The sequence below is a fragment of the Salarias fasciatus genome, chromosome 5 (genome assembly GCF_902148845.1).
Source record: "Salarias fasciatus chromosome 5, fSalaFa1.1, whole genome shotgun sequence".
Classification (NCBI taxonomy): domain Eukaryota; kingdom Metazoa; phylum Chordata; class Actinopteri; order Blenniiformes; family Blenniidae; genus Salarias; species Salarias fasciatus.
The window spans coordinates 12,115,338-12,128,215 of NC_043749.1; the positions used below are offsets into that span (position 1 = coordinate 12,115,338).

Here is a 12,878-nt window from a genome sequence, read left to right on the forward strand (position 1 = left end):
AGCCCCGCTCTGTCATTACGCTCTCCTCTCCCTGTCCGTCTCACGTCTGTCATTTAAGCTGCGCACAGCTTAGCGATAGCAGACCGCCGCAACTGTAATGTATCTGCACTGATTGAATTCACTCCCGCTGTCCTGACTGTCATTACAGTCGGAGAAGCGATTGCATGAACTGCTTGTTAAAGTGGCTGAAATAATGTTTAGATCCCGTCTTCCATCCTGCATCCATCCGTCCTCCGCTATTAGCCGGCCCTGGCATTTAGTGTGTGCTCATGTGTTTGGCTTTTACCGCAGAGCTGCGTTTAAACTCTCAATCTGGGTTTCTGCCTCTCCAGAGTCCCGTCAGTTTTTGCTGTACGCCCGTCAGATTGAGATCAGAGGGGTGGACATCGACAACCCGTACTACAACTACATCATCTCCTTCACTGTGCCCGACATCGACAATGTGACCGTGGTGGACTACGACGCCCTGGAGCATCGCATCTACTGGTCGGACGTGCGCACTCAGACGATCAAGAGGGCGTTCATCAACGGAACTGGAGTTGAGACTGTGGTGTCTGCTGGTGAGGAGCATGGAGCAGAAAACTGTGATCGTTTATCAGCTTTTTCCACGTTTCTTTCTTCATATGTTCTTCTGGTTTTTTAAAAAAATGTGACATTATGAGCTATGAGACAAAAACAGTATCATAAGTGTTAATATTTAAAGAAATGAATGACACAATTTAAATAATTATACTTTTAATAGTTTCTTTTTTACAAAGTAATCATTTCACTCCTTATCCCTCGTATGCAAAATGACCTTTCTTTTTATTCTAATCCCATCGTCTCCTTGCAGCAGAGTAGCATAAATGAATATGTTAGTATGGCCAGCAGAGCTCAGTCTATTATCTGAAGATTGTACAAGTGGTGCAAAAATCTATAGTCCCCTGAAATATCCATGGCTTAACTGTACTGCGCCTCAGTGATAAGAGCTCACACAGGCCAAACCCTCGTTGGAAAAAAGAACAAATCACACAGAAACAGTGTTGTGTTGCAGTGCAAACTTCACTCATTCAGTTTGCCAGAAGCACAAACTGTAATTGACTGCGTGCACGGCGCTCTGCCTTTGTCCAGTGATCTGCTAGTTAGGGATCGTGTCTGATGTCTGAATCTCTCTATGAAGCCAAAAGCCTTAGATTTTCGTCCTTTGCAAATGTGTGATTGAATCTGTGATGTTTCTGTGTTCGTATTTGTCAGATCTCCCCAACACCCACGGCCTGGCTGTGGACTGGGTGTCCAGGAACCTGTTCTGGACCAGCTACGACGCCAATAAGAAGCAGATTAATGTCGCCAGACTGGATGGCTCCTTTAAAAATGCTGTCATCCAGGGTTTGGACAAACCACACTGTCTGGTGCTGCATCCAATTCTGGGGTTAGTCTCTCTCTCTCTCACACACACACACACACACACACATACACACACACACACACACACGCACACACACACACACAAGCACACGTTCACATATTTCATTTGTGCTTTATGGGGACAATGCATTGACTCACATATATTACAGCATCTCCTTGCTCTAAACTCTAACTGCTGTTTGTCTGCTAGCTTACCCTGACATTACCCTCCTCCTAACCTCAGCCTGACCGTAGGAGCACGTCATCACCTGGAAAAGTGTTGACGTCCTTAACGGGACCCACATGGGTTAGTGTGCAGTCAGGTTGAGGTTGCGTCGACTTTCTTTCATTCCATGCAGACTTTATGCTAAACTCCGTCTAACCCAGCTAAGAGTGCAGCTCGTAGTCAAAGGTTAAACATAGCTTTAAGACGTAATGGGCATTACCAGTGCGTCACACTCATTGACTCCATCATGGTACTCCAGCACAGGTGACAATCCAAAAGCCAACACTCATTATCCTCGTGGATGTAATTACACAACCCGAGCCAACTGCTAACCTTAAAGAAATAACAGGGGTGGTCAGACACCACAAATGTCATGCGTCTCGGGTTTTTGGCCCCAGCAGAGAGACATTAACAAGAGTGCACATGCGTGCACGCAGAGTCCCCAACAACACAAACATATCATAAAACCGTCACACGTGGACAAGCTGAAGCTTTTGAGAAATGACTTTCAGACACTCTGCAGACGCTCAGCATCCACAACACACACGGGGTCTGGCCGTCAGGCTCCCCTCGGAATGCAGTCAGAGTAATTTGGCGTCCGGCTGACCTCTGTATGTTTTCTCACTCTGCTTGTGGTTCCGATCTTTTCTCATCTCGTGTCATCTTTCTCCTCTCTTTCTCATTTTCTCCTCTGATGCGCTATTTCTGTTTGTTGAGTTTCTGCGCTTCTCGGATCGGCTAACCATGAATTATTTACAGTTAGCTTCTGCTCTTCTCTCTCTCTCTCTCTCTCTCTCTCTCTCTCTCTCTCTCTCTCTCTCTCTCTCTCGCTATTTCTGTTTCTCTTCAGTTTCTTCTCTGTGTTTATCTTACATCCTCTCCCTTCCTGCCAGGCTTTACAAATGTCCATATTGCCCCCCCGCCGCCTTCCCTCCTGAAAAATCAAAATTCTCCTCTCCAAACAGAGCACGACCTCAGCGTCTTTAATTCACCAGAGTGGGATTATAATGCCTGCATTAAGATGCTTTAATTCTGCAGGAATGTGTGCTTTTCAGTATTTATGATCAGCGAAGGAAGGACATCTTTTTAAGAATCTTTTTTAATGCACTCCTCTCTCTCTGTGAGGGACTTAGCCTACTTAAGCGGAGGAATGTTTCCGATCTGAGCATTGTTGGCGTGGGGGAAAATGAGAAGCAGATGCTGGATCCATATGCCGGGGCCGTCTCCTTTTTCTGGCACATAAACATACTGACCCCACCAAGAGTGGGCGGGGTCGGCGAGAGTCGGGGAGGGAAAGGCCTCGCGCGTCTCGTGTCAGAAACGGGACGATGTGGGAGTCGAACTGTTTCAGAGGCATTATTTGAACTCATTTTAACAAACGAATGAAGGGCGTGGTGGATGTGGTCGGATTTAACAGGAAGTGAATGATGGGGCAGTGGATACAAATCCTTTAAACATAGACTACACGCAGTCTAAACACTGTGATGCACAATCGCACCGTCCGGCGTTCTTTGCATGCGTGTGCATGGATCTGTTTAGAGAAGTTAGTTCTTTTTTAACCCGTTTGAGGAGTTTGTAAGATTAAAGAAAGTTTTTTTGTGGGAGTGCGTGTGGTGAGGTACTATGAAAGGTCAGACTGTTTGTTAGCTGCTAAACCAAATCTTCTGCATCGTGTGTGCCGGATGTTCCAGTTTGCTCGCTTTTATTTCCTCTTCATCATCGGCTTCTGTTGAGGGTGTTAAGTTCTGAACAAAAAAATAAATAAAAAAACAAGAATAACAGATTTCCCTTCAATATGGTAACAGTTGTTAACAGTAGTTATTTTGTACAGCTACACAAAATGATGTGTTATTGTTGTTTTTCTGAGTGCTCTTAACAGAATTCTGGAACTTGGTTTCTATAACTGTTTCAGCAACGAACACAGTTTAAAAGTTAATCTTAAGAATAACCTAAACAGTTTGTGTATGTGCACCATAGATAAACCTCTGACCTTCAAGTGGATTTAGTTTGCTTATCTCTTTTTTTAAAGCTTGCTCTTTTAACCTCACCATAAAGGAATAGTAAATAGTGGAGATTTTAAAGTTTTATGCTTCCTGAAATAGGGTCAGGCTGCAAGCTGCCGGCCATTGTTTCTGTTTGAAAAGTGGACTTTATCTGATTAAAATCATTTCAAGATCAGTGTTTGCGTATACAGTATGAATAATCTCAGTCTGTGGAATTACTGGAATGTGGACTTCAGAGGTAAGATTCACTTTAGATTTATAGCCGAGAAAAAAACGCTGTCCATGTTTTTACTGTAAGATCAAGCAAAGGATCTGAAAGTTGAGAATATAAGGAAAGAAAGGGAAGAGAATTGTAGTGCATGTGGCACATTTCCTGAGTGTCAACCAAGACTTTTTGTGGCGTGCTGAATCTTGCCTGCCTCTTGCTCATGTGTACTGGTTCTCTCTCAGAAAGCTGTACTGGACAGATGGGGATAACATCAGCATGGCCAACACAGATGGCAGCAACCGCAGTGTCCTCTTTACCAACCAGAAAGGCCCCGTCGGTGAGCGGCGCCCTTCGCCTCTTTTGATTTTAGATGCATGCGAGACACCACCCTCTAGTGGCAGGGTAGCCTATTGCACATCCTCACTTGTTTTTGTTTCTGCAGGCCTCTCCATCGACTTTGATACTGAGGAGCTGTACTGGATCAGCTCGGGAAACAGCACCATCAACCGATGTAAGCTGGACGGCTCCGGGCTGGAGGTGCTGGAAGGGGTCAGGGGGAAGCTGACCAAAGCTACTGCTCTGGCCATCATGGGTGAGTCTCCAGAAAACCCCGCTTGAAATTAGGATTTTATTGAACAGAACATAAAAAGCTAATGAACTTTCACTGAACTGGACATGAAAATGCTGCAAAATGAGCGTGTTTGCCTTGAAAAGCTGATTTGGTTGAAATGATTGTGAGGGCCGATATAATGGAGAATATGAATCATCGTGTTTTGTGTCGTGTCCCTCAGGAGAGAAGCTGTGGTGGGCTGACCAAGGGACTGACCAGATCGGAACTTGCGACAAAAAGGATGGCGGTAACTGGAAAATCCTGAGGAACAGCACTTCTCCCATGATGCATATGAAAATCTACAATGAAACCGTGCAGAAAGGTACGTGGCTGGTCCCCACATCGTCCCGTGCAACATTTGTTTCTGTTGAATTGCTTGGCAAAAATAATGGAAAGAAAATTTGTGCTTTTCCTCACTGGACGTCTGTCTCACAGGCTGCACGGCTGTTCCTCTGAAACACATCTGTTCATGTCTCCATTACTTGTTTCTGATTTGTTTTGTGCGTTTGCGTTCCCAGGCACCAATCTCTGTAGTAATAACAATGGAGACTGTTCCCAGCTGTGTCTCCCCACGTCTCCGACCTCCAGAGCCTGCATGTGCACCGCCGGATACAGCCTGCGCAGAGGGCAGCAGTCCTGTGAAGGTACGACGCAGTCCTGAATGAATCCTGCTCTTCATTTCACAAAACTTTGCATTGATGAACAATATAAAACAAACTGCTCAAAGGCTGAAGGGAATATTCGATTTGCAGGTGTGGGCTCCTTCCTGCTGTACTCGGTGCACGAGGGCATCCGAGGTATTCCTTTAGACCCCTCAGATAAGTCCGATGCCCTCGTCCCAGTGTCGGGCACCTCCCTCGCCGTCGGCATAGATTTCCACGCTGGTAGGTTTTTGTTCCGTCTTTAAAATTCAGAGATTTTCAAGACATAGTCAAGTTAATGATCAAATCGAATAAAGTTGTGGAAATGTTTTGCTGTGCCTTACTGAAGTGCGTTTTCACTTGTTTCTGCAGACAATGACACAATCTACTGGGTGGACATGGGACTCAGCACCATCAGCAGGGCCAAGAGGGACCAGACCTGGAGAGAGGATGTGGTCACTAACGGCATCGGCAGGGTGGAGGGCATCGCTGTCGACTGGATAGCTGGTAAACAAAAACACAGAAAACACTGCTTATGTGTAAAATACATCCTCTCAGCCTTGTCCTCTATAATAATAAAAATAATGATAATGATAATACTGAGGAAAACAAGACAAAATATGTACTTCTTGCTTAATTAATGTGAAAGAAAAATATCCAGGGTCAATTGTTTGTAACTATACATCAGTATTTGCACAGGATCTTTCAGCAGTTCTTCGCATTTCTTCTGTCCTTCCCAGGAAACATCTACTGGACAGACCAGGGCTTCGACGTGATCGAGGTAGCCCGACTGAACGGCTCGTTCCGCTATGTGGTGATCTCCCAGGGCCTGGACAAGCCTCGCGCCATCACTGTCCATCCAGAGAAAGGGTGAGAGCCGCTTCACAGTGGAAAACTCTTGTTTTATTGTCTTACTTGTGTAATTAACTTCCGCATTGATTGGCGAGGAAACGATCTGTGAGCTGTGTGTGTTTGTGGCTGCAGGTATCTGTTCTGGACGGAGTGGGGCCAGTACCCCCGCATCGAGCGATCCCGGCTGGACGGCTCTCAGAGGGCCGTCCTGGTCAATGTCAGCATCAGCTGGCCCAACGGCATCTCCATCGACTACGAGGTAACCCAGCAGGCTGCGGCCGACATCAAGATGCTGATTAGAGATCAGGGTTGTTTCCGTTAACTCACTGTGTGCACGCAGGAGGGCCTGCTGTACTGGTGCGACGCCAGGACCGACAAGATCGAGCGAATTAACCTGGAGACGGGAGAGAACAGGGAGGTCGTGCTGGCCAACAACAACATGGACATGTTCTCCGTGTCTGTGTTTGAGGGCTTCATCTACTGGAGTGACAGGTCAGACTTAACCCTCCTACTCTCTCACGCTGAGGCAGAGACGTGTTCGCTCTATGTTTTACCGACGCCTCCTTCGGCTGCTCTTTAATGCTGCTTGTCGTTCTGTCGTGCAGAACTCATGCGAACGGCTCCATCAAAAGAGGCAGTAAAGAGAACGCCACGGACTCCGTGTCTCTCAGGACTGGCATCGGGGTGCAGCTCAAAGACATCAAGGTCTTCAACCGGGCCAGACAGCAAGGTGTGTTCAGCCTTTTTTTAGATTATTTGATGCATTTTCTGAGTACAGCAGTATTTCATTTAGTTACTTTGACAGTATATTGAATATATACATTTTTTTTTTACATGTTTGCAGGAACAAATGTGTGCAAAGACAACAACGGCGGGTGTCAGCAGCTGTGTCTCTACCGTGGCAACGGACAGCGCACCTGCGCCTGCGCCCACGGCATGCTGGCCGAAGACGGCCGCAGCTGCTGCGACTACGACGGCTACCTGCTCTACTCGGAGCGCACCATACTGAAGAGCGTGCACCTCTCGGACGAAAACAACCTCAACGCGCCCATAAAGCCGTTCGAGGACCCTGAGCACATGAAGAACGTCATTGCGCTCACCTTCGACTACCGCGGCGGCGGCGGTAAAGGAGCCAACCGCGTCTTCTTCAGCGATATCCATTTTGGCAACATCCAGCAGATCAGCGACGACGGATCCGACCGCAAGACGGTCGTGGAGAGTGAGTTTTTTTTTAACGTTTGTTTTCTGCGTTATCAGCTTCCGCCCAGCTTATTCCAGCGTTTATCTGCTGTGTATTCACCCTCCTGCAGTTGATACGGGGAGAAATCCAAACAGAACCGGCCAGCTTTTGTAGCCAGACTAGAAACAGAGGAAATTGACTTTTTTTTTTTTTTTTTTTTAATCTGGACTTTCCAAGTGGAACATAAACCGACATAAACAGGCCCACATAGAGATAGAAGTTAATTTAACTTATCTCAGTACAACAAAACACAGGTGGACGGTTAATGTTTCACATCAGTCTTTCGACTTTAATCTGTTTTACAAGGAATGCGTGATTCAGGATCGTCTCTCCCACTCGGCTCAACATAAATTTCTTGGTCAAACTCATAAACGATGATTTTTTTTTTTTTTATTTATACAGTAACCAGACCAGTACATACGTAGACATGTTGAATGTTCCTGTGAGCAACGTTTCCTGGTGAGCATTTTATTGAACTTTACTGCTTGTAATTCTTTTATTGCCGTTCCCAGTGGCCAGCATTTCCACAGTGTCTTAGCAGTTTGTCATCAGTTACATAAAGTCAGTTCTTCATGATAAACCGGTCAGCCGTCGGCCATCGCCACATCCCCGCTGGGACGTTGCTTTTCCCTCTTGAACAGCTTCAGTAGGTCCTGTCTGAATTTCTCAGACATCAACACGTAGAGGATGGGGTTCATCACCGTGGAGGAGGTGGCCATGAGGCGTGCGAACACGCTGAAGGGGCCGTAGCGCGGCGACGCCCCTGTGGCGGCGACGCTTTCGTCCGCCAGTAAAGCCAGCGTCAGGCCGTACGAAGGCAGCCAGCACACGGTGAACGCCAGCACCAGCATGGCCGACGTCTTGGTGACTTTGCGCTGGTAGCGCTCGACCTGAGGGGCCCTCGCCGCGTGTTGAGTTCGCCATAGAAACACGTAGATGCTGCCGTAGGCCACTGCAATGGTGACGAGCGGAAGTAAGAAGCTCACCAGGAACATGAACAGTCCATAGATCAGCTGTTTTTGGTGATCGAACAGAAGAAAGCAAGTGACGTCATCGGTGACTTGGCGTGGAACCTGAACGGAGCGGAAAGCCAGCTGGGGGGCGGCGAGGCAGCAGGCCGGGACCCAGATGAGCGCAGCGACTATGGACACCCGGCGAGGGGAGAGGAGTTTGTACGCCCTGGTGGGCTTCACTACAGTCAGATAGCGAGACACGGCCAGCGCGGCTAAAGTGAAGACGCTGGCCGACGAGCAAGCCGACCCCACGAAGCTCACCAGGCGACACACCACCTCCCCGAACGGCCAGTGCTGCATGGCGACCGCGACCGAATGAAAGGGGAGAACGGCAAGCAAAAGCAGGTCTGCGGCGCTCAGAGCCAGCAGCAGTCTGTCCGTCCCCGTGCCCGTCACCGAGTTCTGGAGAGACTGTCCCGTCCCGCCGGGGCCCTTCCTCCATCGCCCACACAAAATCACCATCACCACGCTCTGGCCGCCGACGCCCAGCACCAGAACCAGAGCGTCCAGAACCGGGACCAGGACCTGCTCCACTTGGCCCAGATCGGTGCCGTTGCCGGGGAGATCCTCGGAGCCCGTGGCGTTCCCCAGCAGCATCCTGCCTTCAGTCGTCGTCATTCGGCTGCTGTCAGAACACAGTAGCCTCTTGTAGGGTCAACACACTCCAGCCAGTCGTAAAACAACTGATAATGCATGTGGGAATAATTACACATGCTGTGGGTCAACAGCACTGCTCAGATATTCAGCTTTATAGCTCCAGATTACTTCACATTAACATGACTCAGCTAGAACTGAAGTTTAAAAACACAATTCAAAAAAGAAAGAAATAAAAGGATTGTTCAATTCATATTCCCACAGTTACATTTTATTTATTATATTAGGATAATATAAATCTTTTCAGTCATTGAAAGCTCACAAGCAGCTCTAGTTGGTATTAAATGTGGGGTGTGAAGGAACAGATTATCATGAAAAAACCTCCAGTGAAGTAAAGACACCCATGATTCCTGAGCAGTGAACGCTGGAAGGTAAAAGACTTCCTGTTACCTCAGAGCAGGCGGCGACTCCCCGTGACATCTCAATCAGACAAGGCGGCTCGTCAGTCCACAATCAGCGACCCCCCGCCCCCCCCCAGCTCCGAGAGAGGGATCCCCCGAGACTAGCAAGGCGAGCGGAGTCGGAAGGCAGAGCTGTGAGAGAATCAAACCACGTAAACGGCGGGTGAACTCTGGAGTGATTGCGATAGAGCGGGACAGAGATGGGCCGGCCGGCTGACTGTGGGAGGGCCTAATGAGGCCAAACATACTTTTTTCCCATGCTCCATTGTGTCCTTCTTTTTTTTTTTTTTCTCTAAAGGATCGCCACATTTTCTGGAAGTGCCATACCTATACACACACATACACATCCAAAAACACACTCACTTCTATGCATCATACACAGATACAGTTTTCAAACACAGACATGCAGAGTGAAAAAGTGTTTGCCTTTTGAATCAGGGTAATTATTGACCGCCTGGCTGATAGCAGGCACTGAGCTGCTATCACATCCACTGCAATAAAATCACTGTCAGTAGAAGCACCTGAGCCTAAGAGCCACCATTTATGCTTATCTGTATTATTGCAAACAGCACAGAAATCCAGATTGGCTTCGCTCGACAACAATTTAAAAATAAACTGCAGTAAAGCACAAGACTTTGTGGAGAGGCTGCTGCAAGCTTGAGCGTCAGAATTCATTAACAGCTCCAAAAAAAGTAGGAAATAGGGGTGAATGGATTTCATGTTATTCTGCATCGATTCTTAGGGCATCGATTTGTGCGGGCAGAAGCAGAGAGCTGCATAGCTCCGCTCAGTTGTTTAGTCCCTGTGCTTCATTCAGCAGGCGGTGAACAAACGGTGATTCGTGTCCAGGATGCTGAAATGTCGAGGTGTGGCTGTAATGTCCCACCTGGCCGAGAACCTTTCTGATCTCTGGTCCAGAGCTCTCTGCCACGATGTCAAACACAGCCATGGAGAAGGCGTGTTTTGTTGCATAACTTAAATACGTGGTGATTAATGTTGTTTCTTTTTTTAGAATTGAGATGGTCAGACTCCTGAATAAATAACTTCTGGTATTCTTATATATATGTTTTGTCACTGACAGAGCAGACGTTCTTTATCTTCTGCCACAGAACTCTCTGTTCCCTGTTCACCCTCGGAGCTGGAATCTCACAACGTCTTACTCATTTCAAGGCCGCCGAGCAGAGAAAAGCCTTCTTGCCTCTAATCTGTTGATGAGTTTATGCGATGGAAAGTAATGTGCTCGCTGGTAACTGTTATTGTGACCTTTTTACTGAGCTATTTGCTGGATAAAAGCCTTGAAACACACAGCGTTCTTGGTCATTAACAGGAAGCTGTCATGTCCAGGGCCTCGACTCTGCTGAAATACAGCAGGTTGCCAACGCCGAGCCGCTGCCAAAAGATCCACACATGCAGAACAGGATTGTTCTGCTGGTTTTTTTTTTTTTCCTTTACCCTCTTCTTTGCATTCTTCATTGATCTGTACTCTTTTTTTCAGACGTGGGCTCGGTGGAGGGGCTGGCGTACCACAGGGGCTGGGACATGTTATACTGGACCAGCTACACCACCTCCACCATCACCCGCCACACTGTGGACCAGAGCCGCTGGGGAGCCGTTGACCGGCACACCGTGGTCACCATGTCGGGAGACGACCACCCGAGGGCCTTTGTCCTTGACGAGTGTCAGAGGTGAGGCCCGCTGACCGTCTCCTTATGGTCGATGATTCCTGCCGAGACGTCGCACCCAGCCGGTTCACGTTCCCCCCCCCGTTCACCCCGCAGCCTGATGTTCTGGACCAACTGGAACGAGCAGTCTCCCAGCATCATGCGCGCCACGCTGTCTGGCTCCAACGTCATCGTGATCATAGGCACGGACATCCGAACGCCGAACGGCCTCGCCATCGACCACCGCGCCGAGAAACTGTACTTCTCCGACGCCACGCTGGACAAGATCGAGCGCTGCGAGTACGACGGCACTCGGCGCTACGTGAGTGACTCAAATATGACTTGTGCACGTCCGACGGCAGCCGTGCCGTTACTCGCCCTTTGAATGTCGTCGCAAAATTTGGGACTTGTTTTGCAGGTGGTGCTGAAGAACGAGCCCGTCCATCCGTTTGGCCTGGCCGTGTACGGAGACTACATCTTCTGGACCGACTGGGTGAGGAGGGCCGTGCTGCGGGCCGACAAATACACCGGGGGGGGACATGAAGCTGCTGCGTGCCGACATCCCCCAGCAGCCGATGGGCATCATCGCCGTGGCCAACGACACCAACAGCTGTGAGTATTTATTTATTTTTTACATTAAATGAAAGATTGAATTGGTTGCATATTATCCACATACACTCTTTCTGCAAATTGCCTCCATCTCACTTCCTCAGGGAAACACGTCTTGCTGAAGTCTTGCTGAAAGTCAGTGACCGCCCCACACGCCTGTAGAGTGTTCTTTCTCCAAACAATCTCTTAATAAGACTCACTACAGCTCAGCTTGTTTGGTGGATGCAGAAAAAAAAAAGAAAATGTCAGGTCACCAAGTTGTTCCTGCAAGTGTGATTTTACAAATTCAGGCTTCTGCCCAAAGTCTCCCTGCTAGTCCCTTACTGGGCTCAGTAAACCTGCCAGTTCTGGTTTTTTTCTTTTGATTTCTTGCTCTATGCTTCTGACAATAGGTCTCTTTAATGTGCTTCTTTTCTGGCTCTTGTAACCTTGAATCCTGCCGTCCATCTCTGACCATCTCCTGAGGTTGTTGCCAGCCTTCTTGTCCAGAATCTCCACAGTGGAGACCGGGACTGTTCTGACAAGGAGCTTTGAACTTACCCAGCCAGCCGCTGAACCCCGGGGATGTTGTGCCTCTCAAACAGCCGTCAGAGACCTTCCTCGCGCTCCTGACTAGCTCTCCAGTGGTGGTTGGGATGGCTGCACCTCTGATGTTAAGCCTCTTCCTCCACCTTGCTTTTTCTCAGCATCTGGATCTTAATTCTGTGGTTTGGATCTCGTCCTGACTCACTCCTCCAGCTGTTAAAGCCCCGGGATAATCCATCTGCAGCCAGTGCACCCGAGGGAGAGTTTGTGTTTACTGTAAGATTGTCCATGAATGTCCTGTAAAGCAGTAAAAATGACATGGGTTGTTTTACGTTCGCCTTTTCTCTTTATTTAAAATGTGGCTCTACATCAGTATTTGTCCGTATCCCCTTGAAGCAATACATATTTTCTCCACCTTATTTCCTCCCTCGAGTTCGCTCCTTCAGTGAACTCTCTCACGCCTCACTGCCCACAGCAGCCATGCGAGGCGAGCGCCCGCTCTAACAGCTGCAAATCCTATTTAGCTGGAGTCACATTGAATTATGCATCCAGCCGCGGCAGAGCCGTCGCTGCATTTAGGCGTCTCTGCTGACGTGAACGGCACATGTGGGGGAATATGTTTATCTGTCTCAAGGTCGGGGTTCCTCCGACAGGTGTGTGTGTGTGTTCATCTCTGCTGGCTTCGTGTGTCTGACTCTCCTCCTGTCTGTGCAGGTGAGTTCTCCCTGTGTCGCGTGAACAACGGAGGGTGTCAGGACCTGTGTCTGCTGACCTCCGAGGGAAGGGTCAACTGCAGCTGTCGGGGTGACAGGAAACTTTTGGAAGACAACACCTGCATAGGTAACGCAAAAA

General features: G+C 48.4%; 1 pseudogene; it reads left to right on the forward strand.

Moving 5' to 3' along the window:
* Positions 1-12,878, forward strand: part of LOC115387907 (low-density lipoprotein receptor-related protein 1-like) — an 80,348-nt pseudogene that overhangs the window by 52,295 nt on the left and 15,175 nt on the right.